This window comes from Podarcis gaigeae, assembly GCF_964106915.1.
Source record: "Podarcis gaigeae genome assembly, chromosome: 2".
Lineage (NCBI taxonomy): Eukaryota > Metazoa > Chordata > Lepidosauria > Squamata > Lacertidae > Podarcis > Podarcis gaigeae.
In genome coordinates this window covers 103209486-103237391 of record NC_139679.1, presented here as the reverse complement: position 1 = coordinate 103237391, position 27906 = coordinate 103209486, and the positions used below count along the sequence as shown (strand labels likewise).

At 42.9% G+C, this 27906-nt stretch overlaps 1 protein-coding gene across 7 annotated transcripts in view; it reads left to right on the top strand.

The window, feature by feature from the left end:
- PTPRG (protein tyrosine phosphatase receptor type G) overlaps nt 1-27906 on the top strand; it is a 548154-nt gene that overhangs the window by 384773 nt on the left and 135475 nt on the right. The window lies entirely within an intron of this gene.

Below are 27906 nucleotides of genomic sequence, written 5' to 3'. Positions count from 1 at the left end.
CTAGTCCAGTACTCTAACCACTATACCACAGTGGCTCTAAGAACTGGACTTAATTGATGGTTGGGAAGCACCCAGAGTTAAAGAACTGCCCAGATGTATCTTAACCATTGTTTCTGTTCCTCTTCCCCCTTTCTTTCTTGCAGCTTTGTGCACCACCAAAATGTGAAATCTGTGTTGTGTTGTGTTGTGGTGACATGTCCTTAGTCCATAAGTTTGAAAAAGTTAAATAATAACTTGCGGTTTTTTAAACAAAAATATCCACAATTGCTTTATTAAACTTAGAAACAAACTTCTTAAAAGTTGAGGCAGGTGATTAGCTGTGAGAGGAGCTTATCAGAGCTTGCAGGGCAGCAGCTGAAGAAGGAGCAGAAAGGGTTTTCTTGTGTGTGTGTTTCTTTGTTAGCTGCTCTCCCTGTGCAAAGGTCAGAGAGGGCAGGGTTTCTGTTGAGGCAGGTGATTAGCTGTGGGAGGAGCTTATCAGAGCTTGCAGGGCAGCGGCACACGCAGTTTGATCCATCTTTTAGATTTAGGGGAGCTAGTCTCAAACGTTTGTTGGGGGAGACCTAGGGTTTTTTTTGGGGGGGGTTATTTGTCCTGTCTTCACGCTTTTTATGATGGAGGGCCACTGTAGCCACCCCAAACGACATGTTCTCAAGATGGAGGGTGAGGGAACAGCTGCAGTCGCCTGCGGTTCCTGCACAATGTTTGCCATCTTGCCAAAGGTTGCAGGCGGCTTTACCTGCAGCAATTGCATGTTGATTGCCCTCTTAGAAGACAAATTCCAGCAACTGGAGGAACGTGTAGCTACGCTCCAAAGAATTAGAGAGCTGGAGCTCTTCTTGGAAGCAACAGAGCACACCGTCTCCACCAAAGAGGAGACAGGGGACTCCCCTGAGAAGGAGGCTAGTTCACCAACACAGGAGCCAGATATATGGAGAAACGTGACTCAAAGAAGTAGGAGGCCCAGGGTTCATTCTGATTGTTTAGAAATACACAATCGCTTTGAGGTCCTCTCCCGTAGCATGGAAGACGAAGAGCAGACTCCATTTGAGGATCCCTCCCTCATTACAGTCGATCAGGTATATGAAGACGAGCAGCAAAGTCAGTCATCAGGGAATGTGCAGGCAACCTTGGAACGGACAGCTCACGGAAGAACCCCGACCAGACCTAAGAGGAGGCGTGTAGTGGTGATAGGGGATTCCCTACTGAGGGGAGCAGAAGCAGTGATCTGTGGGCCTGACAAGATATCTCGGGAAGTGTGCTGTCTCCCCGGGGCTAAGATCCAAGATGTAACTGAACGACTGCAAGGAATAATAAAACCCACTGACAAATACCCCTTCCTCTTGGTTCATGTGGGAACCAATGACACTGCAAGCAATAGCCTCCAGAAGATCAAAAGAGACTACGAGGCTCTGGGCAGGAAATTGAAGCAATTAAATGCACAAATTGTCATCTCATCTGTCCTCCCAGTTGAACGACGTGGCCCAGGGAGAGAGGGAAAAATAGTAGAAGTGAACAGCTGGCTTCGCAAATGGTGTAAACAGGAACGGTTTGGATTCTTAGATCACGGACTGCAGTTTCTTGAAGATGGACTTCTGGCAAGCAATGGGCTGCACCTCACAATGGTTGGGAGGAATGTTTTTGCCAAAAATCTCAGAAACCTCATCAGGAGGGCTTTAAACTGACTAATGTGGGGGAGGGAGACAGTGCTCCTGAAGGTAGGAGTCTATCAATTGATGAAGATGATCATCCAAATGTCATAGACCAAATGGAGCAAACAGCACGCAGACCTAGTGGTGGGAGGAAAAAATCCTTAAATAAGAGACAAGGGGGAATGATTAATGGACTTCAATGTCTGTACACTAATGCACAAAGCATGGGAAATAAACAAGATGAGCTTGAGCTCTTGGTACAGCAAACTAAATATGACATAATAGGCATCACTGAAACCTGGTGGGATAAGTCCCACGATTGGAATGTAATAATGGAGGGATACAATCTATTTCAGAGAAACAGACCAGACAAGAAAGGAGGAGGAGTGGCGTTATATGTCAGGGATGTGTATACCTGTGAAGAGATCCAAGATTTAGAACCTCAAAGCCAAAGTGAGAGCATTTGGGTCAAAATTAAGGGAGAGAAGAATAACAGTGACCTCATTGTGGGAGTTTACTATAGATCCCCAAGCCAAATGGAGGACATAGATGATGCCTTCCTGGAACAGATGACCAAGCATGCAAAAGGAAGGGAGATAGTAGTAATGGGGGACTTCAATTACCTGGATATTTGTTGGATGTCAAACTCAGCCAAGAGCATAAGGTCAACCAGATTCCTCACTGGCCTTGCAGACAACTTCATTGTCCAGAAAGTGGGAGAAGCAACAAGAGGAACAGCCATTTTAGATCTGGTCCTAACCAATGTTGATGACCTGGTTAGTGGGGTAGAAGTGGAAGGATACAGAAAGGGCTGAACTCCTCAATGCCTTCTTTGCCTCAGTCTTCTCAGATAAAGAAAACAATGCCCGACCTGAAGAATTTGGAGCAAATGATTCAGCAGAGGAAACACAGCCCAGAATAACTAAGGAGATAGTACAATAATACTTGGCTAGTTTAGATGTATTCAAGTCTCCAGGGCCAGATGAACTGCATCCAAGAGTATTAAAAGAACTGGCAGATGTGATCTCAGAACCACTGGCAGTCATCTTTGAATTCTCCTGGAGAACAGGCGAAGTCCCGGCAGACTGGAGGAGGGCAAATGTTGTCCCTATTTTCAAAAAGGGGAAAAGAGAGGACCCAAATAATTACCGCCCAGTCAGTCTGACATCAATACCAGGGAAGATTCTGGAGCAGATCATTAAGCAAACAGTCTGTGAGCACCTAGAAAGGAATACTGTGATCACCAATAGTCAGCATGGATTTCTGAAAAATAAGTCATGTCAGACTAACCTGATCTCGTTTTTTTACAGAATTACAAGCCTGGTAGATGAAGGGAACGCAGTGCATGTAGCCTACCTTGATTTCAGCAAGGCATTTGACAAGGTGCCCCATGATATTCTTCTAAAGAAGCTGGTAAAATGCGGACTTGACTATGCTACCACTCAGTGGATTTGTAACTGGCTGACTGACCGAACCCAAAGGGTGCTCATCAATGGTTCCTCTTCATCCTGGAGAAGAGTGACTAGTGGGGTGCCACAGGGTTCTGTCTTGGGCCCGGTCTTATTCAACATCTTTATCAACGACTTGGATGATGGACTCAAGGGCATCCTGATCAAATTTGCAGATGGCACCAAACTGGGAGGGGTGGCTAACACCCCAGAGGACAGGATCACACTTCAAAACGACCTTGACAGATTAGAGAACTGGGCCAAAACAAACAAGATGAATTTTAACAGGGAGAAATGTAAAGTATTGCACTTGGGCAAAAAAAATGAGAGGCACAAATACAAGATGGGTGACACCTGGCTTGAGAGCAGTACATGTGAAAAGGATCTAAGAGTCTTGGTTGACCACAAACTTGACATGAGCCAACAGTGTGACGCGGCAACTAAAAAAGCCAATGCAATTGTGGGCTGCATCAATAGGAGGATAGCATCTAGATCAAGGGAAGTAATAGTGCCACTGTATTCTGCTCTGGTCAGACCTCACCTGGAGTACTGTGTCCAGTTCTGGGCACCACAGTTCAAGAAGGACACGGACAAACTGGAACGTGTCCAGAGGAGGGCAACCAAAATAGTCAAAGGCCTGGAAACGATGCCTTATGAGGAACGGCTAAGGGAGCTGGGCATGTTTAGCCTGGAGAAGAGGAGGTTAAGGGGTGATATGATAGCCATGTTCAAATATATAAAAGGATGTCACATAGAGGAGGGAGAAAGGTTGTTTTCTGCTGCTCCAGAGAAGCGGACACAGAGCAATGGTTTCAAACTACAAGAAAAAAGATTCCACCTAAACATTAGGAGGAACTTCCTGACAGTGAGAGCTGTTCGACAGTGGAATTTGCTGCCAAGGAGTGTGGTGCAGTCTCCTTCTTTGGAGGTCTTTAAGCAGAGGCTTGACGACCATATGTCAGGAGTACTCTGATGGTGTTTCCTGCTTGGCAGGGAGTTGGACTCGATGGCCCTTGTGGTCTCTTCCAACTCTATGATTCTATGATTCTATGATTAGGCGCAAGTGATCATGCTCTTCTGAAGTTTACTATACAGCGGAAAGGAGCAGCCAAGCATACTAGGACTCAATTTCTTGACTTTAAGAAAGCCGACTTCATAAAACTTAGGGAAGTGCTGGGTGAGATCCCATGGACAGTAATACTAAAAGGAAAGGGAGTTCATGATGGATGGGAGTTTGTGAAGAGGGAGATAGTAAAAGCACAACTTCAGGCAATACCAATGAGACGGAAACATGGAAGATGCCTAAAGAAGCCAGGGTGGCTATCTACAGAACTTTTAACTGAGTTAAGATTAAAAAGGTATGTGTACAAAAAATGGAAAAGGGGGGAAACCACCAAAGAGGAATTCAAACAAATAGCCAGCACGTGTAGACACAAAGTCAGAAAAGCTAAAGCTCAGAATGAACTCAGGCTTGCTAGAGAGGTTAAAAGCAACAAAAAAGGCTTTTATGGGTATGTTCGTAGCAAAAGGAAGAACAAAGAAGCAGTGGGGTCACTCAGAGGAGAAGATGGTGAAATGCAAACAGGGGACACAGAAAGGGCTGAACTCCTCAATGCCTTCTTTGCCTCAGTCTTCTCCGATAAAGAAAACAATGCCCGACCTGAAGAATTTGGAGCAAATGATTCAGCAGAGGAAACACAGCCCAGAATAACTAAGGAGATAGTGCAATAATACTTGGCTAGTTTAGATGTATTCAAGTCTCCAGGGCCAGATGAACTGCATCCAAGAGTATTAAAAGAACTGGCAGATGTAATCTCAGAACCACTGGCACTCATCTTTGAATTCTCCTGGAGAACAGGCGAAGTCCCGGCAGACTGGAGGAGGGCAAATGTTATCCCTATTTTCAAAAAGGGGGAAAGAGAGGACCCAAATAATTACCGCCCAGTCAGTCTGACATCAATACCAGGGAAGATTCTGGAGCAGATCTGTAAGCGAACAGTCTGTGAGCACCTAGAAAGGAATGCTGTGATCACCAATAGTCAGCATGGATTTCTGAAAAATAAGTCATGTCAGACTAACCTGATCTTGTTTTTTGACAGAATTACAAGCCTGGTAGATGAAGGGAACGCAGTGCATGTAGCCTACCTTGATTTCAGCAAGGCATTTGACAAGGTGCCCCATGATATTCTTGTAAAGAAGCTGGTAAAATGCGGTCTTGACTATGCTACCACTCAGTGGATTTGTAACTGGCTGACTGACTGAACCCAAAGGGTGCTCATCAATGGTTCCTCTTCATCCTGGAGAAGAGTGACTAGTGGGGTGCCACAGGATTCTGTCTTGGGCCCGGTCTTATTCAACATCTTTATCAACGAGTTGGATGATGGACTCAAGGGCATCCTGATCAAATTTGCAGATGACACCAAACTGGGAGGGGTGGCTAACACCCCAGAGGACAGGATCACACTTCAAAACGACCTTGACAGATTAGAGAACTGGGCCAAAACAAACAAGATGAATTTTAACAGGGAGAAATGTAAAGTATTGCACTTGGGCAAAAAAATAAAAATAAAAAAAAATGAGAGGCACAAATACAAGATGGGTGACACCTGGCTTGAGAGCAGTACATGTGAAAAGGATCTAGGAGTCTTGGTTGACCACAAACCTGACATGAGCCAACAGTGTGACGCGGCAGCTAAAAAAGCCAATGCAGGAAATCAGAATTCTACAAGAAGTTGCATGAGATTATGCTGGACTATCTGGACTACGATAACATCATCATGATGGGAGATATGAATGGGATCGTCTCAACGAACATGGATAGGTCACAAAGCCAAAAGGTTACTAAAGATGGCAGACTACCAAAGACCTTTTTCGAAATGACAGACAACATGGACTAGATTGATATATGGAGGACAAAGAACCCCTTGGGGAAAGAAGGAACATTTTTCTCTGAAGCCCAACTGACTTGGACAAGAATTGACCAAATATGGATTTCTAGAGGTCTGGCTCCTAAGGTTAGGAAAGTGGAAATCTGCCCAAAGACCTGCTCCGATCATAACGCGTTGAAAATGGACATGACACTATTACCAACCGGCTCCTTTAGATGGAAGATGAATGACAACTTGTTTAGAGATCAGGAGATTATTAAGAAGGCCAAAAAAACAATAAAGGACTATTTTGAGATAAATTTGAACACTGCAGTGGAAAAAAGAACAATCTGGGACGCAAGCAAAGCTGTGATGAGAGGGTTCTTGATACAACAGAACGCCATAAAGAAAAGACTACAAAATGAGAAAAAGGATAAGATTTTGGGGAAAATTAAAGAGTTAGAGAAGAAACTAAGAGTAAACCCGAAGTCACAGCCGATCTTGAGAGAAATTAAACTTCATCAGGCACAATATTCCAAACTGATAAATCAGGAAATAGAATGGAAGATTAAATTAATGAAACAAAAAACATTTGAATCGGCTAACAAATGTGGGAAACTGCTGGCTTGGCAGTTGAAGAAGAGACAAAAGTTGAACATAGTAACAAATTTGGAAATAGAAGGAAGATATATTCAGAACCCGGTGGAAATTAGAAAATGTTTCCAGAAATATTTTAAGAAATTATACACTCAAGGGCCACAAAATGAGGAAGAGATTGCAAAATTTTTGGAGAAAAATGGACTTAAAAAACTATCACAAGAAAATAGATCACTCCTGAATAGTAAAATAACACGATTAGAGATAGAACATGCCATTCAGAATATGAAGCTGGGCAAGTCTCCAGGGCCAGATGGCTTGACCTCCAAGTACTATAAGACATTAAGTGACTATTTGATTCAACCACTGATGGAGGTCAGCAATGAAATTATGGAGGGAAAGAAGGCGCCTGAATCGTGGAAGGAAGCTTTCATCACATTGATACCAAAATCAGAAACTGAAAAGACACAACTTAAGAACTACCGTCCCATTTCCCTTTTAAATGTGGATTATAAAATATTTGCTGATGTTTTGGTAGGAAGACTCAAAAGAGTTTTAAATGAGATAATTCATAAAGACCAGGCAGGCTTTCTCCCAGGAAGACACTTGTTTGCTAATACAAGGAACATTATTGACATTTTGGAACTTTTGCAAACAAATATTAACACTAAAGCAGTTTTAATTTTTATAGACGCGGAGAAGGCCTTCGATAACATCTCTTGGAAATTTATGAAGGGGAATTTAAAAGAAATGGGAGTGGGGCGGGGTTTTGAAAATGGGATTGATGCGATTTACTCAGAACAAAAGGCAAAACTGATAGTTAACAATGTGGTTACAGAAGAGTTTAAGATTGAAAAAGGGACACGACAAGGCTGCCCGATTTCCCCCTTGCTGTTTATTTCTGTCCTGGAGGTGCTCTTGAACTTGATTAGAGGGGACCGGTTGGTGCAAGGGATTCAGATCGGAGCGAAACAATATAAACTTAAAGCTTTTGCAGATGACCTTGTTTTGACATTGCAAGAGCCAGAATCTAGCACAAAAAGAGTGTTACAATTGATTCAGGACTTTGGTCGGGTAGCGGGTTTCAAACTAAATAAACAGAAAACTAAGGTGTTGGGAAAAAACTTGACAGATACAGAGTCAGAACGGTTTCAGAGAGAAACAGAACTAACTGTGGTTAAAAAAGTAAAGTACCTAGGGGTAAATATAACAGCAAAAAATCTGAGTCTATTTAAGGACAATTATGAAAAATGTTGGTCTGAAATTAAGAGAGACTTGGACAGTTGGTCAAAATTGAAGCTTTCTTTGCTAGGCCGAATTGCTGCTATTAAGATGAATGTATTGCCTAAGATGTTGTTTTTGTTTCAAACATTGCAAATAGTGGACAAGACGGAGTGTTTCAGGAAGTGGCAGAGAGATATTTCTAAATTTGTCTGGCAGGGCAAAAAGCCCAGAATTAAGTTTAAGATATTAACTGATGCGAAAGAAAGAGGGGGCTTTGCCCTGCCAGACTTAAGGCTGTACTATGAAGCCGCAGCTTTCTGCTGGCTAAAAGACTGGCTACTTCTAGAAGACACTGATGTCTTAGATCTGGAAGGTTTTAACAATGCATTTGGTTGGCATGCATACTTATGGTATGATAAAGTTAAGATCAATAAGGCCTTTAAGAATCATATCGTCAGGAAAGCAGTGTTTAATGTCTGGACAAAATACAAAGACCTATTGGAAAATAAAACTCCAAGATGGCTATCACCTCTGGAGGCCAAGGCCCGAAAAAGACCCAATATGGAGGCCAAATGGCCGAAATATTGGGAAATAATAGAGAAAGAGGGCAATAATTGGAAATTGCAGAGTTTGGAAAAAATGAAAGACAAAGTGCGAGACTGGTTACACTACGCTCAGATCCAAGGAATTTTTAAAAATGATAAAAAGTTAGGATTCCAGGTGGAGAAATCGAAGTTGGAAACAGAATTGTTAGAACCTAAGACTAAAGTACTCTCAAGAATGTATAACTTGCTGTTGAAATGGAATACACAAGATGAAATGGTTAAGTCGGCCATGATAAAGTGGGCACAGGATATTGGGCATAATATTATGTTTGAGGATTGGGAAAGGTTGTGGACCACGGGGATGAACTTCACGGCATGTAATGCTCTGAAGGAAAATGTAATGAAAATGATATATAGGTGGTACATGACCCCAGTTAAACTTGCCAAAATATGCCATGTGCCAGACAATAAATGTTGGAAATGTAAGGAAAATGAAGGAACATTCTTTCACCTCTGGTGGACTTGTCCCAGGGTGAAGGCCTTCTGGGAAATGATATATAATGAGCTGAAAAAGGTATTTAAGTATACCTTCCTTAAGAAACCAGAGGCCTTCCTCTTGGGCATTGTCGGCCAGATGGTGCCAAAGAAGGATCGAACATTCTTTTTGTACGCAACAGCAGCAGCAAGGATACTTATCGCTAAGAAGTGGAAAACTCAAGATCTACCCACGCTGGAAGAATGGCAGATGCAGCTGATGGACTATATGCAACTGGCAGAGATGACTGGCAGAATTCGAGACCTGGGAGAAGAGAGGGTTGAAGAAGATTGGAGGAAATTTAAGACTTATTTACAAAAATATTGTGATTTGGTGGAAAGTTAAGTAGGATGTTTGATCATAAATAATTGGCCACCACAAAATCGGATTGGAATGGGATGTAAAGCGAGACTAAGAGAAACAAATTTTCAGAGAACTATATTTAAATAAGCGGTTATAAAATTTGCAAACTAGATGATAAATTGCATGGAAAAAATTTATGATGATGAAATTGGCAGTGGGAGATGTGAGGAAGTCCAAAGAAGTTATGAAACTCTGTTGAGATAAAAGTAAGGTTGATTATTGTCTTTGTACTCTATTCTGTAAAAAACCCTAATAAAAATTTTATTAAAAAAAAAAAAAATAAAAAAAAAAAGCCAATGCAATTCTGGGCTGCATCAATAGGAGGATAGCATCTAGATCAAGGGAAGTAATAGTGCCACTGTATTCTGCTCTGGTCAGACCTCACCTGGAGCACTGTGTCCAGTTCTGGGCACCACAGTTCAAGAAGGACACGGACAAACTGGAACGTGTCCAGAGGAGGGCAACCAAAATGGTCAAAGGCCTGGAAACGATGCCTTATGAGGAACGGCTAAGGGAGCTGGGCATGTTTAGCCTGGAGAAGAGGAGGTTAAGGGGTGATATGATAGCAATGTTCAAATATATAAAAGGATGTCACATAGAGGAGGGAGAAAGGTTGTTTTCTGCTGCTCCAGAGAAGCGGACACGGAGCAGTGGTTTGAAACTACAAGAAAAAAGATTCTACCTAAACATTAGGAAGAACTTCCTGACAGTGAGAGCTGTTCGACAGTGGAATTTGCTGCCAAGGAGTGTGGTGGAGTCTCCTTCTTTGGAGGTCTTTAAGCAGAGGCTTGACAACCGTATGTCAGGAGTGCTCTGATGGTGTTTACTGCTTGGCAGGGGGTTGGACTCGTGGCCCTTGTGGTCTCTTCCAACTCTATGATTCTATGATTCAAGTGCTAAATGTTCCTGTTTACTTACAATCTGTTTTATATTCAGCTGTCCTTTTCCGGCTGTTAAAACATGTTGCCAGATTATTTGGGCCAGGGTGAGAGGTATTTTGCATTAATTTTGTGATGTGTGAGAGCAATTGTTCCTCAGTAAATAAGCCATCACTTGTACAAACAAGTGTAGATGTATCCGGATAAGATTGGGCGTCATTGCTAGTTTATTTACATATCTGAAGTGCATGCTCCCCCCCCCCCAAACATCATAGACAATCAAGGGTTAGTGGAAAACATGGTAGGGGAAGGGATGTGACAGGGATGGGGAACAGATGTTTTTGGACTTAAGCTCTCATCATCACCCGTCACCCTGGCCAGTGGTAAGGGATGGTGGATATGGAAGTTCAACTGTATTAGGGCCACAGGTTTCTCATCTCCAGGATGTAAGCTGAAAACCTGATGGGAAAACTAGACTTTGAGTACTGCCTATATAACCAAGTTCTCATCTTTGAAATCCTCAGTATGAAAAGGCCTCAAAACGCATCACCTGCAAGGCAGATAGCAAATTCGTAACGAAACCTGGCAGCCACCAGCAGCGTTCGCATGTCACATGCTACCTTCCACCCTTTCCATCCTTTGGACTCATTGTACATGGGGAGAGGTCCTGTGCCGCAACTGGGCTTCAAATTACAGTGGAGGAGGGAAGATTGCAGGGGTAGGTTGTAGCTGGAGAGGGAAGAATTGCCCCTTCCCAACTACCCCCCTCCAAAAACACCCACTCCGCTGCAATTGTGGTTATGTGCTGCAGGGTGCCCACAACAGTGTCCCTAAGTTTTCGAGTGTGCCCACTAGCCGTGGTTGCTAGATAGTGGGTAGAATCATGTTGTTTCATGAAAAGGAAGGAAATCAGCCAGAGTTTAGAAGATACCTAAAAGATTGTTGCAAGAAAACTATATTTAACACACCACAAATAGTTTAGCAAAGTGTTGATTAGAATACAACAGTGAATTCAGTGAATGCTTTGTCAGATGCGCGCGCGCACACACATGTATGTATGTATATATGTATGTATGTATCTCACCAACATGGTGTAAACCTGTTCTTAAGTGTTTTTAACCACAAATGAAGTTCCACCTTGCCACTTAAGAAGAGTCCACCATGATACTTGAAAGCTATCCAAGCATCTACCATACACTTGTAATGAGATATGTAGTCTTAATAATGTAATATGCTGTTACCGTAAAGTTAACATTTTGTATTGGTGGTTGCTAAATCGCTGACATTTCTGCATCTATCCTCTTTCTCTCTCAGACCCTTGATCACAGTTCCGTGTCTAGGCTAGTCTTGTTAGCTATGCACTTCCTGTACATCTAGACCAAATTAAACATTAGGTTAGCGGTTATTTATTTAATTTTACCTTCTCTTTAGTACTGAGCTTCTGCCAATTTATTGCCCGTGATCTGGCTAAGCAAACAACTGCCTTCTGCTGCTCCACATTTCTACAAAAATTTAGCACAGCTCAAATAATGTTTTCATTTTAAATAATACTCCATCACCACACTAAAAGGTTAGGTTTAGGCAGGCCTAAGCCCAAACTGGCTTAGACAGAATGTGATCAACATTGTGGCTCATTTTGTAATCCTCCCAAAAGAGTCTGCTGCCTGGCCAGGATTCGTTTTATGGGTAAAAAGACTTGTCAGGCTCAGCTGTAAAACTGCTTACCCTCCAGTCACGTTCTTATGTAGTGCCCAATCCAAATTCATTTTATGTCTGATCAGGCAATAGAAAAAAGTTACGTTGACTATCTTCCAAGAATCTTGGAGATGATACATCGCAGTGGTATAGGTAGCTGGAAATTTGGACACAACCTGGAGCTCACGCTATATTTATTTCCTTGAATCTATGCATATTTCTTACTATATGTGACCGTTCTTGTTTGTTTCATGCAGGTGATGTGGTAAGGGAGCCCAGAGGGTGAGAAGGAGGGTGGAAGTGGGTTAAGTGGTGTGGGGGAGCGAAGCTGTAAGGCTCAAAAGAAAACACTTCTTCATGCAATGTATAGGTAAGCTATGAAATGCATTCTCACAAGAGGCTGTAGAATCCATCAACCTAAGTGGCTTTAAATTGAGGATAAGGCTATCAATAGCCACAAAGCATGTTGGCTATACTCTGAATACCAGTGGCTGGCAACTGCAGAAGGGAAGAGTGCTCTTGTGCTGAGGTCCTGCTTGCATGCTTCTTAAAGGCACCTAGCTGGCAGCAGGTTGCCGCCCTTGTTCCAGCACACTCTCCTTGTCTGCGCACTGCCTTGCCAGAGTGGTACATGCCCTGGTTATCTCCTGCTTGGACTACTGCAACATGCTCTGCACAGGGCTGCCCTTGAGGGTGACTCAGAATCTACCAACTAATCCAGAATGTCGCAGCTAGACTGGTGACTGAGAGTAGCTCCTGGGACCATATAACACCGGTCCCGAAAGACCTACATTGGTTCCCAGTACGTTTCCAAGCACAATTCAAAGTGTTGGTGCTGACCTTTAAAGCCCTAAACGGCCTTGGCCCAGTATACCTGAAGGAGCGTTTCCACCCCCATTGTTCAGCCCAGACACTGAGGTCCAGCTCCAAGGGCCTTCTGGCAGTTCCCTAACTGTGAGAAGTGAGGTGACAGGAAACCAGGCAGAGGGCCTTCTCGGTAGTGGCAGCCACCCTGTGGAATGCCCTCCCAAGGAGATAAATAAATATACAACGTTTAGAAGACATCTAAGGGTAGTCCTGCATAGGGAAGTTTTTTATGTGGTGGGGAACGGGTGCTTCACTTTCTTGGCTCTGGCCCCAGCCACTGTTTGCATGTGGCTCCCAAGAGATTACTGTCAACGAAATATGGTCCTCATCAGAAGAAAGCCCCATCCCTGTTCTTGGCCAATAGCCTTGTACCTTTTTACCAAGGGCATCAAGTTGTCTACCTAGCAGCATGTAAAGCAATTGTCCTGTGGCCCCCTTGAAAATAGCAGCATCACTCTATCCCCCTTGCCAGCTCAAACTTCACTGCTTTTAGTAATCTAATGATTTATTTGGCTTCCCTTGTGTTTATCTTTTTTAATGCACGCAGTTAGCATTACTGCAAAGCTTAAGTATCTGTAAGGATCAAGGAATTAATCTCTTAATCCCTCCGTGATGCAAAGATCCCAAAAAGCAATATAAAGTGGGGAGGGGCGTTAGGCTGTGGTTGTTAATGTGCTATAAATTTAAGATGAACTCCCTTCAGAATAGCTCCACTCTTGCCTAAACATTATGCAGATATGTTTGGTTCTGTTCTAAACCAGTTCCCCTACCCCTGATCTCCTGCATTTTTCTTCTTGGTTTTGAATCCAAGATCATTATTGAAACATTGTTCTGGAAGGGGATGTTGCTTTCAGGGCCCCAGAGAACAGCAGTTGGGGAATATATAATAGCTAACTTTGCAAGCTTCGAGCAGGCAACTTCCTGAGAAATTTTCTGACTCCTGACAACTCGGTTGCTGCTAACAGGTGTGTAGAGAGAGACTGTAGTAGGAATGGCATGGAGTACCATAAATACCGGTGTTTTACAATAGTTTGCTAAATACCATGGCCCTCTTAAGAGTGACTTGGATTGAATTAAGTGGTTCTCAAACAGATCAACTCATTCTGAAATGGAGATGTACTTTAGATAAATGAGTGTCATGACTGCTTTCATGCTTCTTTGTGTTGTTTTAGAAAACAAGCTGGTTTCCTGCACTTTTCATTCACTCATCTTTAAATGCCCTTTACTGGGACAATTATTTCCCTATTTGCTTTTAAATACAAAATGCAGAACTCACTGGAAATGCCTGTGAGAAAGATGGAACAAATTGTTAGGTAACTTAAAGCAAGAACACTTGAACAGCTTGACCTGTGGGCCTTTCCTTTGTATGTAACATTGCACCAGCAGAGGACAAGTATTTTCAATACACAGGAGAGACAACAACTGTACATTTGCACTGCAGTAGGATGTGAAGATCTTGTAAAGCAGCTGTGGTGAATTTGTAGAGGATGCCATCTGAATTGATATATAAAAATGGAACCCTCTGAATTATATTTTTCTGAATTCTTTTTGAGTGTTTTGTGAGGGGCATTCCAATGCACACCGGCTTTTGCATCACAAGTAGATTAAAGTGCTTTGTTGCCCTAGCTCATCCATTTTTTGGGGAAAAAACAATTTAGCAATTTGGAAAGTAATGGGGAAGTGCATTGAAAAGTATGGGAAGAATGAATGACTGATGGAAAGCTCTGTTAACAAATCAGAAAGAATGCTCATTATTGTATAATAGCCCCATAAGTGTGTGTGTGTGTGTGTGTTGGGATTTGGATTTATATTTTAAGGACCAATAGAGAGCATCTTGCTTGAAGTCCTCCAAATACTGGGAACCAGCACTGAAAATACATTGGAAGGCTCTATGAGACCTTTGTATCCATTCCAGCCACATTGAACAGGTCATTTTGCCTAAACGTTGAACAGATTCTTTAGCCTAAAAGTTAACTGAGGGGATGCCTCACATTTTGTTTTGCCTGGCCAGGAGGTGTGTCACTATTTAGGACTTTTTAATAATTCAGATTCCCTCTTGGAAGCAGCAGGCTGTCTTTTTCACCCCTCTCTGAAGACGACTTCTACCCCACCCTCCAAAGAATCTCAATGAAGCAGTGGTGGGCTCCTAATTGGGCACATCAGGCTATTTCTCCCAAGCCATGCCCACCTGCCCTAAACATGACATCATATCTGGCATCCAGTTTGGGGCAGGTAAAGCTGTGGCACCTGGTTCCTTTGCTTGTGTAGTTTGACTTTAGACCCCCACAAGGAAAGGAAATGGAATTTGTAGCCCCCCCCCAGTCAGCTGACGTTGCCCTTTGCCTTGTGAGCTTGCCTTGCCTTCTCCACCCTCAACTTTCCCATGTTGGGTGGGAAGTTCTTAAAGGAACTTGGTAAGTGCATGTGACTGAACACACAAGCCTTCCTACAACTGGAAACCCTGTTCAATTGGGGTCCCTGCTTGTGGATACATTGTAAGTGCATTTAACTGAACAATCACAAACACCCTCAGACGTTCCTGCTTGATGTGGGAAAGTGTGTGGCGGGGTTTAGAATTAGCATATGTCTCCTACATGTCCACATGTAATCTTTGGACAAGCGGGTTTTGGGGTTTTTTCTAATGCAGCTGTAACAGGCTATCAGAATACCAATTTTATCAGCAGCATTCACCCAACAAGTATATTTCATTTTATGATATGGAGGCCACAATCTGTTCTCCCCCCGCCCCCCGCTGCACACACTTTATATATCACAGAAATGTACCTGCTGTGCTCTGCAAATTGTTGTTCTTATTACGCGGTTTTTCGAGTTGCAAAAATATGCTTCTTTTCCAAGGTGTAGATGCAAGAGCCCATTTTCAGCCTTAACATCAAACTTTGCCTTTTCAAATGTTCAGACAAAGAACTGCAATTTGTCCCCCCCCCCCCGCTCCCCTGAAACGTTTTCCTTTTCCTTCCTCATTTTAAGCGAAATAGTTCTTCTCATACTTGGTCTTTCTCTTCGTTAAATTAGACAGGTTGCGGTGACACTAAAGCACGGATCCATGTGACTCCACCCCCACCCCATCCCTCCAAGTATTGAGAGCTCCATGTATCGCTGATGGCAGTTTTTATAAAATAGGCTTCATCCTGATAAAATGTTACCCCCTGGTGTGCAATTTTTCCAGCTGAACTGCTGGTGGTATTGAGAGATGTTGCACACTGCTGCTTAAATAAGTAGACTGCATGCTGTAAGGAGGGGGAGGGAGCCATATTATTTTCTCGAAGGAAAGCAAGCAAGCACAGAAAACCAGAATTGCTCTGAATAAACTTTCAGCTTCCCATCCCCTTCCCCTCCCCTCTGTGCTTAGCTGCAAGGAACACGTTCTATCAGTCAAATCTTCCTGGGATTGATCATTCCACCACTGTGCTGTTTCATTGCCCCTATTCAAACTATCATAAGCTATGAAGTCATGAAGCAGCACCAAGTGCTCCTAACTTCACCCACTCATCCCATCACATGCTGGCAGCAGGGCTGACAACAAAAGTCGGCTTGACTGGGCATCTGTTGAGGGCCCACACCCTAGCAGGGCACCCACTGGCAAGCTCAGCCCCAAGCAGTGGTGGTGGTGAGAAGGAAGAGCAGGAGATGCTACTGCCTGATTGCTGTTTGGTTCTCCACCTAGCATACAAGCCAGCAGTAGCAACAACGATGAGACAGACAAGGAAAAGTAGGTGCAGCTGGTGATTATGGCAGTGAGGAGCTAGGTTCCTTGAGGCGGTAGCGTCATAGAGTGTGAGTCTTGAAGCTGGCAATACACGCCGGTAGAAAAAGGCTTGCAAAGCAGGTGTTCCAGAACGGCCTCTGGACTTTTCAGCAGTCTCCGCGTTTGTAGCTGGAGTCAATCCTCCCAGACCAGGTGCAAAAAGGCCTGCAGGATAGTTAAGATCACCTACAGGTTTGGGTTTGAACGCAACTCTGAACGATAGTTAATCAAAAGCAGAAGGGAGTGTTGGTGCCCTGAGGCTCGCCCATGTAAATTTTTTGGGTAGAAAAATGTTAGGTTTAAAAGAATAAAAGAAAAAAGGAATAACTCAAACATATGAACCCCCACCTAAACTCAGGACAGCAGAAGCTGTACCATCTGATGCTCCAATTGTGCATTTTGGCTCTGAGTCTGGGAAGAGGGAGTGACCACCTGCCACAGTGGAATGTTCTTCTGATGATATTCCATGAGAAGCTGTGAAGTGCCGTGATTCATTCCACACATGCTTGAGGGCTGTCAGAGAACTTGATGTGCGTAAGGCCTCTCTAAATTATATTAAATGAGCTCAGTGGCTTTTAAAACCATTTTAGCATAACCTGCAAAATAATTGCAACCTTCTCTTTGGCATTGCTAGTTAATATCTCACGTTAAATACTTTTCCTAATGCTGTGATGGTGAATTAAGTTAATACATCACAGCAAAAGCTCTCACTCAGGATGATGTATTATTTGAAGTGGAATTAGCTGGAAGGATCGATGCATACCCATTATTCTATTTAACATAATCATTGGAAGACCCATTAGGTTTTTCTCCTACCTTTGCAAACACAGAAGAACAGTCCATAAAACAGGGAGGACATTTGAATGAAAATTCCTGTGAAACTATGGGAGCCTGGGACTTTTCAACCTTTCTCTCTCTCATCCTTGATTGTATTCTTTGCTGAGAGCAGGATTGTTAATACCTAAATGTTGAAGAAGCACATTTGATGCCTTGCGGCATTCGCTTTTGAGGCACAGAACCTGAAACATGTTACTATGGGACTGGGTCAACTCACCTCAATATATTGGTGTTTTGTATTGTTTGAAAGCCAAGGTCATGGCAGTATTTGCTGAAAACAGATTGTGGTTCAAAGTCCAGTGGTGCCTCTCCCTTCCCTCCCCTCCTTTTCTTCTCCATCTTTCTTCAAAGCAAGCCATAACCATTTAGTTGTTTCAGCCATTGCTTTGCCCTCAGGAAACGCCAGGGAGAAAACTTGCTGGTTCTCTATCTGTCATGGTTATATGTCATTGGAACTGAGTTTCCATATTCAGGTTTAGAAGTAGTCAAGAGTAGGTGATAGAACTGTTAACTAGAAAGTGCCCTTTTTAAAAAAAAAAATATTCTCGATAGCTGTATAAGAGAAATAATATTCTATGTAATTTTGTAAATGAATATTGACTTGTGGCAAGAGGTTTTTTGTTTTGTCTTTTAAAGAGGGTCTCTGGTAAGAAGAGGCATTAAAATCTCAGCAGCGTACTTTTAATTGGCCATTTCCCTCCAGGGTAAGGGTGGTTAAAAGGGGTTATAGAAGAGTTTGGATTTGATATCCCGCCTTTCACTCCCCTTCAGGAGTCTCAAAGCGGCTAACAATCTCCTTTCCCTTCCTCCCCCATAACAAACACTCTGTGAGGTGAGTGAAGCTGAGAGATTTCAGAGAAGTGTGACTGGCCCAAGGTCACCCAGCAGCTGCATGTGGAGGAGCGGAGACGCGAACCCGGTTCCCCAGGTTATGGGACTACCGCTCTTAACCACTACACCACACTGGCTCTCTTTTATATAATTTATTGCTGTATGTTTCATTGGTGTTTTACATTTATAGCCTTCCTTTGCCTCCTAAAGGCACCTTTCACGATCCCCTCCCCTTTTTATATTCACAATGACCCTTTGAGGTAAATAGGTAAAAGGGTAAATGACCCCTGGATGGTTAAGTCCAGTCAAAGGCGACTATAGGTTCAGCGCTCATATTGCTTTCAGGCTGACAACTTTCCGGGTCATGTGGCCAGCATGACTAAACCGCTTCTGGTTTACTTCACACCGTGAAGGAAGCCAGAGCTGACGGAAATGACATTTACCTTCCCGCTGCAGCTGTACCTATTTATCTCCTTGCACTGGTGTGCTTTCGAACCCTGAGACAGAGACAGGGAGAGAGTGACTGCAATGCAGTATTCTCCAGCATGCTTTGCTCAGTACAAGAGAATATGGAACAGTAATGTATTTTCTCAGCAGCATGAAAGCAATACAAAGTAGAAGTTGATATGCTCCTTGCACTCCAGTCAGCTCCATAGCACAACCTTCCCCAACCAGGTGCCTTCCAGAAGTTCTGAACTACGTGGCCACCTGTCATGGATGCTTTAGTTGAGATTTCTGCATTGCAGTGGGTTGGACTCTACAGTTCTAAAATTCTATGATAACTCCCTGCAGCCCCAGGCAGCACATCCATGCCGGCTGAGGTGGATGGGAGCTGTAGTCTAAGACATGTGGCAGGCACTATGGTTGGGGAACTTTGCTACAGCAGAAGCTCTTAAATTGTGGTTCACGAGTTCCGTTCAGGTGACTCATGAGAAGGTTGCAGAGCAATCAAGAATATGTGTACGTGGACCTGCCCTTGAGACCATTTTGATCAGGGCTGGGTTATCAGGCTAACAATTTTCATAATTTTGTGCTGGCTTCGGTGATTATGTCATTGTGGAAGGGCAGTGGTGGGAGTTGTTTTTTATTTTAAAAATATTCTTATTTAATCCCAAAGCACATCCGTTGCATTGGTAAGGCAAAAAGGTTATTAAAATATGAGTCATGTATGTGCTTTGAATTGTAGAGCAACAATAAAAAAGTTTATTAAGTGGTCTGCCAAGACCTCCAGTAATTTTCAAGTGTTCCATGGGAAAAATAGTTTGAGAACTGCTGCTGTGTAATGTTACTGGAGAAAAAGTCCTGCTTTGCCATTACCTACCCCCCGGTAATATACAGCTTCTATTTTGTCCTGTTTTTCCTTAAAGCAAAAGTGTTTTCGTATTTTTTTTATTTACGAAACGATAGCTTAATCAAAGAAATACATTATCAAATATTTATAATACTGATAAAATCAAGAGTTTAAGAACAAGGATATAAGGATATGTATTAAATGATGTAATCTGGGTAGGCTTGCTGAAACAAAACACTTTTTTAACAGGCATCAAAAACAGTACAATGAAGGTGCCTCCTGATACTAATCGTTATGAGTGTGAGTTGCCATTCTGCAGACCTCACGTTTTTTACAGGGTTAACATCGTACCAAGGCAAAATGGCCATAATTAAAAGCCAGAGGCCTGATTTAAAAGGAATGATTCTCTCCCCCCACACACACCTTTGATCACCTTTTTTTTTTTTACTCCCATTCAAATACTGACAATACCAGGGCTTAGAAGGAAAGAGGTTATATAGGATTTGGGATTTGTAAACCTTTGACAGCACAAGAGGTTGGTGTCCAAGACTCTTCCACACTTCTCCTTGTCCTGAGCCTAGAAAGCACGAGTCTGAGTAATTTTCTGTTTGTCCCATGCTTTCTAAGCACGAGTCTCAGCAGTTTTGCCCTTGTCCCATTGCTTTCCCCTGGAAAACTCGCTCTTTAGTGCTAAATTGGAGCAAATTTCAATCTGCAGACGGGTGTATTATCGACAAGTGGTATAATAGGGTGTGGTGCTGGCTTTGACTGGTGAACGTGCGCAACGCTGTGGAGTGATGCATGGAGAAACGAAAAAAAGATATTTTCAAAGCTGATTGGTTCTTTTCTTTTCAACTGTTGTCTGGACGAATGTAGACCCCCTGTAGCTCATGTATCTTTTTGGCTTGGTTATTTAACTTAACATGCTGCTATTACTTTCCACCTCTCACACATCATGGCTCTCTCTCTCTCTCTCTCTCTCTCTCTCTCTCTATATATATATATATATATATATATATATGACTGTTTTTGCCTGGTTCCTAAAGATAATGTAATGATGGCACCAGGCAAGCCTCCCTAGGGAGAGCATTCCATAAGCAGGGAGCCACCACATTCTCATGTTGCATGTATAGTGCACATGTATAGTGTAAAACACACACGAACTCTCAGGCTGCAGTTCTAACCTCCCTTTATCTGGGAGTGAGCGAGCCCCATTGAATTCAGTAGAACTAACTTCTGAGTGCACATGGCTAGGACTGCAAAGTAAGGCACTATGTGGCACATATCCTGCCATTTCTGTGAAACCTCCAATGAGGTCAATTCTGATCTGCTGATAACATGTTTACACAGGGCAGCTAGTTTTCTAGGATATCTATATCCCCAAACAACAAAATTTGCTTTTTAAATGGATGCAGGCTTGTCTGTTGGAGAATGAATGAATACAGCAAGGGGAGAAGGACCTTCAGTACAATGTGGTTGGGGAAGAGGTCCTTAGGCAGCGATAAGAGTCTTTATGCAAGAAGGATATTGAAAGTATATATGTACCTTGTTTTCACTGGGGAAACACTGAAGCGTATGGAATACCAGTGGTTTTGACCTGAATTAGCCATGTGAAAAGCACTTGTAAAGTACTTTAATACTGAAGTTAATGTTGGAGTAAATTACTTCTGTTAGACTGTGTGTGTAAATGTGCTCCCTTTTACAACCATCCTGTTTGCTGTAGATAAGTTGACCTTTATTAAGCCTTAACCACTCTTATTCATATAAACTGTAGAGAGGTAATTCAATTATGTGTTGGTAGATATGGAAGAAGAACTGACAAGTTATATTTTGAGCTGTTAATATATTACAAGTGGAGTTTGATATGGCAGTCCTCTGGATGGAGTCGATAATGTTTAAGAATGAGGGCCACACAGTCTTACAGAACTTCTCCCCAGAGAGGTTCATCAGACATCTGCCCTTACGACCTTTCTGGGGGCACAGAGCATAGTCCTCTTCTTTCCCATCTCAAGCTTTTTAAGTACAGCTTTCTTTTTTCTCTGCTTCTTTTTTGATAGTGCATTGGTTTATTTTGCTTGTATTTACATTTTATTTTTTGTATTCATATAAACCGTCTTGGGAATATGATTGAAGGTAAAAAAAATACTTTTATTCAGAGGTGGGGAACTTTTCTTTCAGCCCAAGGGCTGTGTTCCCTCATGGGCAACATTCCAGGACACACATGAGAGTGGCTTTTGCCAGGTCAGAGGAAGAAAAATGGACATCGGTTTCTTTTACCTTTGTACAGTAAGTGACCTTCCAGCAGAGATTTCACACATACACGGATCTCTCCATCCACACAAGCAAAAGGCAATTCAAGGATACATTCCAGTCTGGGAAAAGCTTTTGAGAAGGGCACAGAGCAGGGCTGGTGGGGGATGTGGCCTGAGGTGGATCGTGGCCTTAGGCAGAGTCCTGATCACTGGAGAAAAAGAAAGGCCTGGAGGGTCCGCCATGCACACTGCGAATCAATCAATCAATCAATCAATCAATCAATCAATCAATCAATACCTATAAATCAATTGTAGTTCAACTCCTGCCATGCTGGATAATCTAAGAGTCTAGTACAGGTATTGCTGTACTACAAGTACCACAATCCCTGGCCATGGTCCGTGTTGCTGGGACTGATGGGAGATGTAGTTCAGCAACATCTGGAGGGCCCAATGTTCCCCACGTCTGGTCTTCTATATGAGGAGGGTATCCCGTGGGGTACTGAAAAATTGAGGCTAGCATCAAAGGGGTGACTATTTTGGCTCCAAGACTTTGCATCCAATTTGTTCATGCATTAATTGAATCTCCATGTTCCATAGCTCACTGTCTCATGTCGCAATCCTTGCTGTGAATCTGGAACAAAAAGCCTATGTGGCCAAAGGTCTAGAGTCTTCATTGTGAATGTAGCTCTTAAGATGTGGCTTCACATCCCTCTTGTGCTATAATATTCCTAGATGGCCAGCTGGGCAAGTTGTGACTTCTTCTCAGTCCCATCTATTGTGACTCTAAATCACAGAGCTGAACTCCTTGGAGGAAAGGTGAAGTGTAGGCTTAAATGAACAAGCAAATAAACACATTGGGTATGTTTTAAATTGCTTCCACAGGAAAATATCAAGTAAGCCCAGGGTTCTCGAAGGATAGTCACTGAGTATTAGTGCTATGATACTGCAGAAGCAGCTGGCTTCATCGTAGCATGCCAGTTGTCTTGGCTGTTATACTTAGCAGATGGGTAAGACTTGAAAGATTGAAGATTATTGGTTTCCACGTCAAGGGCCAAATGTTGCATAGGGAGTAAATTATAATTCACTTCTGAGAAGAAAGGCTTAAGTAAAAGCATTGCAGAATTGTAGCCATTCATTTTCTGGTGCAGAATGCACACCATTTCAGATTTCGATAGACTAGGTGACAGCGAATTACTTGCCTCTTTTGAAATGCTTTGTAATGCAGTACCGGAGCCCATTTAATGAGATTGAAAGCAATTGCTTCAGATTAATGGCTCTGAAAGCAGCCAGAATCTTTTGGGTGGGAATGGGAGAGAAGTATGTATCTCTTGTTCAACCAGCGAAGAACCTGGTTTTTCATAGCCTCTCGCCATGCTTTTTTTCAGCTGGAACTCAGTTCCGGCACCTCTCAGGTAGGCGCCATTGCCATTATAAGAGAACAAGGGAGGCGTTTGTGGTGAGTTCCGGCACCTCTTTTTCTAGAAAAATAGCACTGCTGTGAACCAAGCAGTTCCCACAACTATGGGGAACTGGGACGAGGAGACTGGATGTAGTTCCTAAATCCTGTTGTTGTTGTTGTTGTTGTTTAGTCGTTTAGTCGTGTCCGACTCTTTGTGACCCCATGGACCAGAGCATGCCAGGCACTCCTGTCTTCCACTGCCTCCCGCAGTTTGGTCAAACTCAACTAAAGCCTATACTCAACTAGTTCCCAGTGTAATTAGAATGCTGGTGCAGCTCCAAAAACGGCAGTCTCTTTCAGCCTTAGAGTCAAGGGACCACAGTAGCCCCTGCCGTGTGTTCAGCTCCTTATGATTCCAGTGGAATTAGGGGAAGGGCTACAGCTGAGGGGACAGCATCTGCTTTGCATGCAGAAGGTCCCAAGTTCAATCCTCAACATTTTCAGGTAGGGATGATAGAGACTTCCTCTGTGAACTCCTGGAGAGTCAATGCCAGTTGGTGTAGATAGTACTGAACTAGATGGAACAATGGTCTGATTCTGTATAAGGCAGCTTCCTATGTTGGTGTGAGGTGGAGAGCGGGACCATGCTCACTGGCCCTGCCCACCTCCGTTGCGTCCCCCTCCATTGTGTCCCTCTTGCCACATTGTAATTCACTGAGTGAATTTCTATTGTTTCCCAATAAACACAACACAAAACACTAATAACCTCTGAAGCAGAGAGCCTGCTCTATGCATGGAGGCTCCCTGTGTGACATGGGACCTTGAGCCCTAGTGACCAGTGTGGCAACAGGTCCCTCACTCTAGAGGACTGCAACGGGCCTTTTGCCGTTAATGGCATCCAGAATGCCAGTGTGCTAGCACTACCTTTGAAGGCTCTTGTTGCAGTTTTGGAGTTCCTTTTCTTGCATCATCTGGAAGGCTGTAACATTTCTCCCTTTCCTTGCAGAGCATTTCACCAACAGAAAGGCTGGGTGAGGAGTCATCTCTTACTTCCTGAGTCCTTCTCCTTGTCTCTCTTAAAATCGCCCAGTTTCCAAGACTGCTCCTGGCTTTACTCCAAAGCAAGAGATCTGGGTGTGTTTTTTTTAGGCCCATGCATCCTCAGTAACTCGCAGCTGACTCCTTCTCTTCCAGCTGGCATGGGAAGAAACTCAAGATCTGTTTTGCAGCTCCTAAGATTGCTTCCCTTTCCAAAACCGAGTTATTGAAAGAAGCAGCTCACATGTAACTCTTCTTTCTCCCCCTCCATTCTCAAAAAGACAGAACATGCTCTTTTGAATGTTATGTTACTTGGTAGAACACCACGTTTTGGTAGACCAGAGTCACTGGTGCTTCCTGCCAGAACCAGGACATTCATTTGTACCTCCTTTACAGTGGTAAGGAGTATACAGGGACAGACTTTCTCCATTCTGGCACTCAGTGTTGGCATATGAGCACCAAGCCCACTAATTGATGGCTTTTCATCACCAGGAAAAACCCTGACCTTTCCATGAAGCTTTCCTGCGCTTGCTTTGAATGGCTGTGTTGTTTTTAAACTATGGCATGTTTAGCACTCGAGCGAAAAAGGCCTGTGATTCTAATCCCAGTGGGGCAGCCATTGAATTGGAGCTATCCTTCCTGCCCCGTGATTGCGGCGCCTCAAATGAAACCCAAGTGTGCTGTGTCCTGCGATCCATGTCAAATGCACATTGCAATAATCTTACCCTACCTTTTGAGTTCCCCAAAGCATCTCTCCCAAATTATGCGTCGTGACCTCCGTTGCAATGTATTATAATGTGGCCAGTTAAGCTCATAATAAGGTACGGCAGTTGTGAGTTGTAAATTGTGTGCTGTTTGTAGTCAGCACATTAAACGCTAGCCGCTCACTCTGCCTACGACAGTGTGTTCATTGGGGAACAGAAATAGCACAGGGGAAGTGATAAACAAAGAGATTTTACTGGTTTGATTTACCTTTGCACCATTTACCCTAAGGTGAGAAAGTCCTATTAGCATTGGAAATAGCACAATAGTACACTGAAACTGCAAGGCTGTGTTTATTTTTCCCCACTGTACTGAGCGTGGTAGTTCCTTACTTGTCTCCATCAAGGAGGATTACAGGCACTGTTCAATTATAAATGATACATGCAATGTTCTGCCCAGTCTTTCCTGAGAATCTTTTTCTTTTCTTTTCGAATGCTAAAAGCTGTGCTCTTGTGGATGGCTAGATGGTTGCAGTTCCACCTTTGAGCAGATTTGCTGAGCAAGGAGTAACGCTCAGGGTATGAATGATCTTTTTATGTGCGATGGCTACTGCATATGTCAAATGTGCAGTTGGCTCCTTGTAGTGATGAGTGAATATGAAACAAGTAATGGATCAAGAAGAAGAAAAGCCTTGTGTTATAATAGTTTTTTAATGTATTCTTTGTTGAACGGGGGGGGGGGGGGGGAGAGATCCCAGCTGCCATCTCCACACAAGCTCTCTCAGAACTGGAGATGGATGGATCAGTCTGTTTCCAGTCTGTGTCAATTTTCCACATGTGTTTATTCATAAGTCTGTTCTGCATTAATTTTCAAAACTTTTAAAAAAGTGAGTACAGTACAATAATTAGTATTTAAAGTTGCATCCTTAAATTTGTATTTTATCACGAAATGCATAATTAAATACCTATGGTATTGTTATTATATTTATTTATAGCCCACCTTTTCTTCAAGCTGGGACTCAAGGCAGCTTACAGATACAAATACAAACCACAGATAAAATACAGAAAAACTAAAAACTTATAGCAGATCATCATTAAAAAGTAATTAAACCCGGATAGAATTTAAACAATATAAAAATAAATCGAAAACAAAAGCAACAAATGTATCACAGCACCACTTTAGCTAATGGGGCCTCCTGCTGCCGCCGCGCTGCCAGAGCATGATTTCTGTTCTCATCCTGAAGCAAAGTTCTTAACCCGAGGTAATATTTCTGGGTTAGGGGAGTCTGTAACCTGAAGCATATGTAACCTGAGGTACCACTGTATTATGCACATCAAAATTTATGGAACCAGGGTTTAACCATTGCCTCACCCACAATTGTCCGTTATTTGGCTCTCCTTCAAGGCACATAACTTTTGTATGTTTCCAGGACCACTGAGTCAGACCTTTGGCTCATCTAGCTCATTGTTGATCATACCAATTGGCAGCAGCTCTCTGTGGTTTCAGGCAGGGAGTCTCTCCTGGAGATGCCAGGGATTGAACCTGGGACCTTCTGCATGCAAAGCAGATGTTCTACCGCTGAGCTACAGCCCCCCTCTTAACCTAGGTCTGGATTCCCTTGGGAGGGGAACAACTTCAAGAGGGTACAAGTTATTGTGAGAAAGCAAAAGGGTGGATCATGGGTTCAAAACTCCTGCTCCTGAAGGCGCTTAGTTGCAGACACGTTTTTGCACTATTTATTAGACCCACTGTGGCTAATGCATTCTGTGGAAGGTCAGTTCAGGCTCCTCTGAACCCTTTCTGAAAGTAAAGCGAGTACAATTATTTCGATTTATCCAGTTTGCATTATCATAATTGTGTTAATTTTTATCCGGCTTGCATCAGTTTGTCATAATTGTGTTAATTTTTAATTAACCCACCAGCAGCCCTGAGTGCCTTCCCATAGTGTGTACATACAATAAGCACCCCCCCCCCAGGAATCTCCTGTGGAATGCTAATGAGTCTGCAGAAGGAGGAGAGGAAAACGGGGTTTCTAAGTAAAAACCATCTTTTCCCCATTGTGAGCACAATGTATCCACAAATCCCTTCGTGTTCACGAGCAATCCCCACAATTGAAATGAATGAGAATTCCTGTTTGTATGGGAACTTGCTTGGGGGTCATCCTATAGATTGGAGTTTGGCCTAAGGCACTTTTTCAGTTTTGACCATTAACACATATATCCAAATCATTGGATTTCTTGAAAGATGCACGTGCTAACAGGCATTTTTCACATGTACCTCCTGGGGGCATTTGGCAAACATTGTAGTTGAAATGTGAAATAAGATGGTCTTATAGTTTGGATGCAAAGGTGTAGGAACCTTTTCTGTGAGGTTTACAACACTATCGCTGCTGGCCACGGACTGGTCGTTGACATTTGCAAGTGCAGAGCAATATATGTAAACCCTCTGCTACAAAAAACATAAGTAGAAATTAATTGTCTCTGAAATTGCCATGTTGCAGATGATTCTTAGACCTTTTCCAGGCATTCATCTGCCCCAGTCAGATTATCCCCTCCACCCACAGCAGACACCACCTGCCCTCTGGGAAGGAAGATGAGAATGAGGGAGGGAGGCAAAGACAACATCAGGGCCTGCCCCAGTTGAATTGTCCCTTCTCTAACTTTACAAGGCTAGCTTGACTCTTTATGGCATTTATTTGTTTTAGTGATTTAACCTTGTAAACAGCCTTGGGCACCTGGGCACAAAGGTGGCATATAAATGACATAATAAATGCCTTTTTAAAATCTGCAGAAGGTGAAGTAAATAAAAGCTTTCCATTCTATCAAGAACTGGTCCACCTCACTTGCAATTTAGAAGAATTTCGTTGTTTTCAGTTGACCTCCATGTTTTATGCCTTTAAGTCTCTTGCCTGGAAAAAAGTGGCTGCTCTTTGATCACTTGATATTTCTATATTTATCTAAGACATTTTTATCTGTGTCAGTGAAAGAAGCAAGTGTAGAGCTGTCAACTATTCGTTCCTCCCACCCCCCTTCCCAGGTTATGATGATATTTCTAATGTGTTAATGCCTTCTGAAGACTTTCTTGTGATTTAGTCTCTGTCACCTATTTTATTATATTAT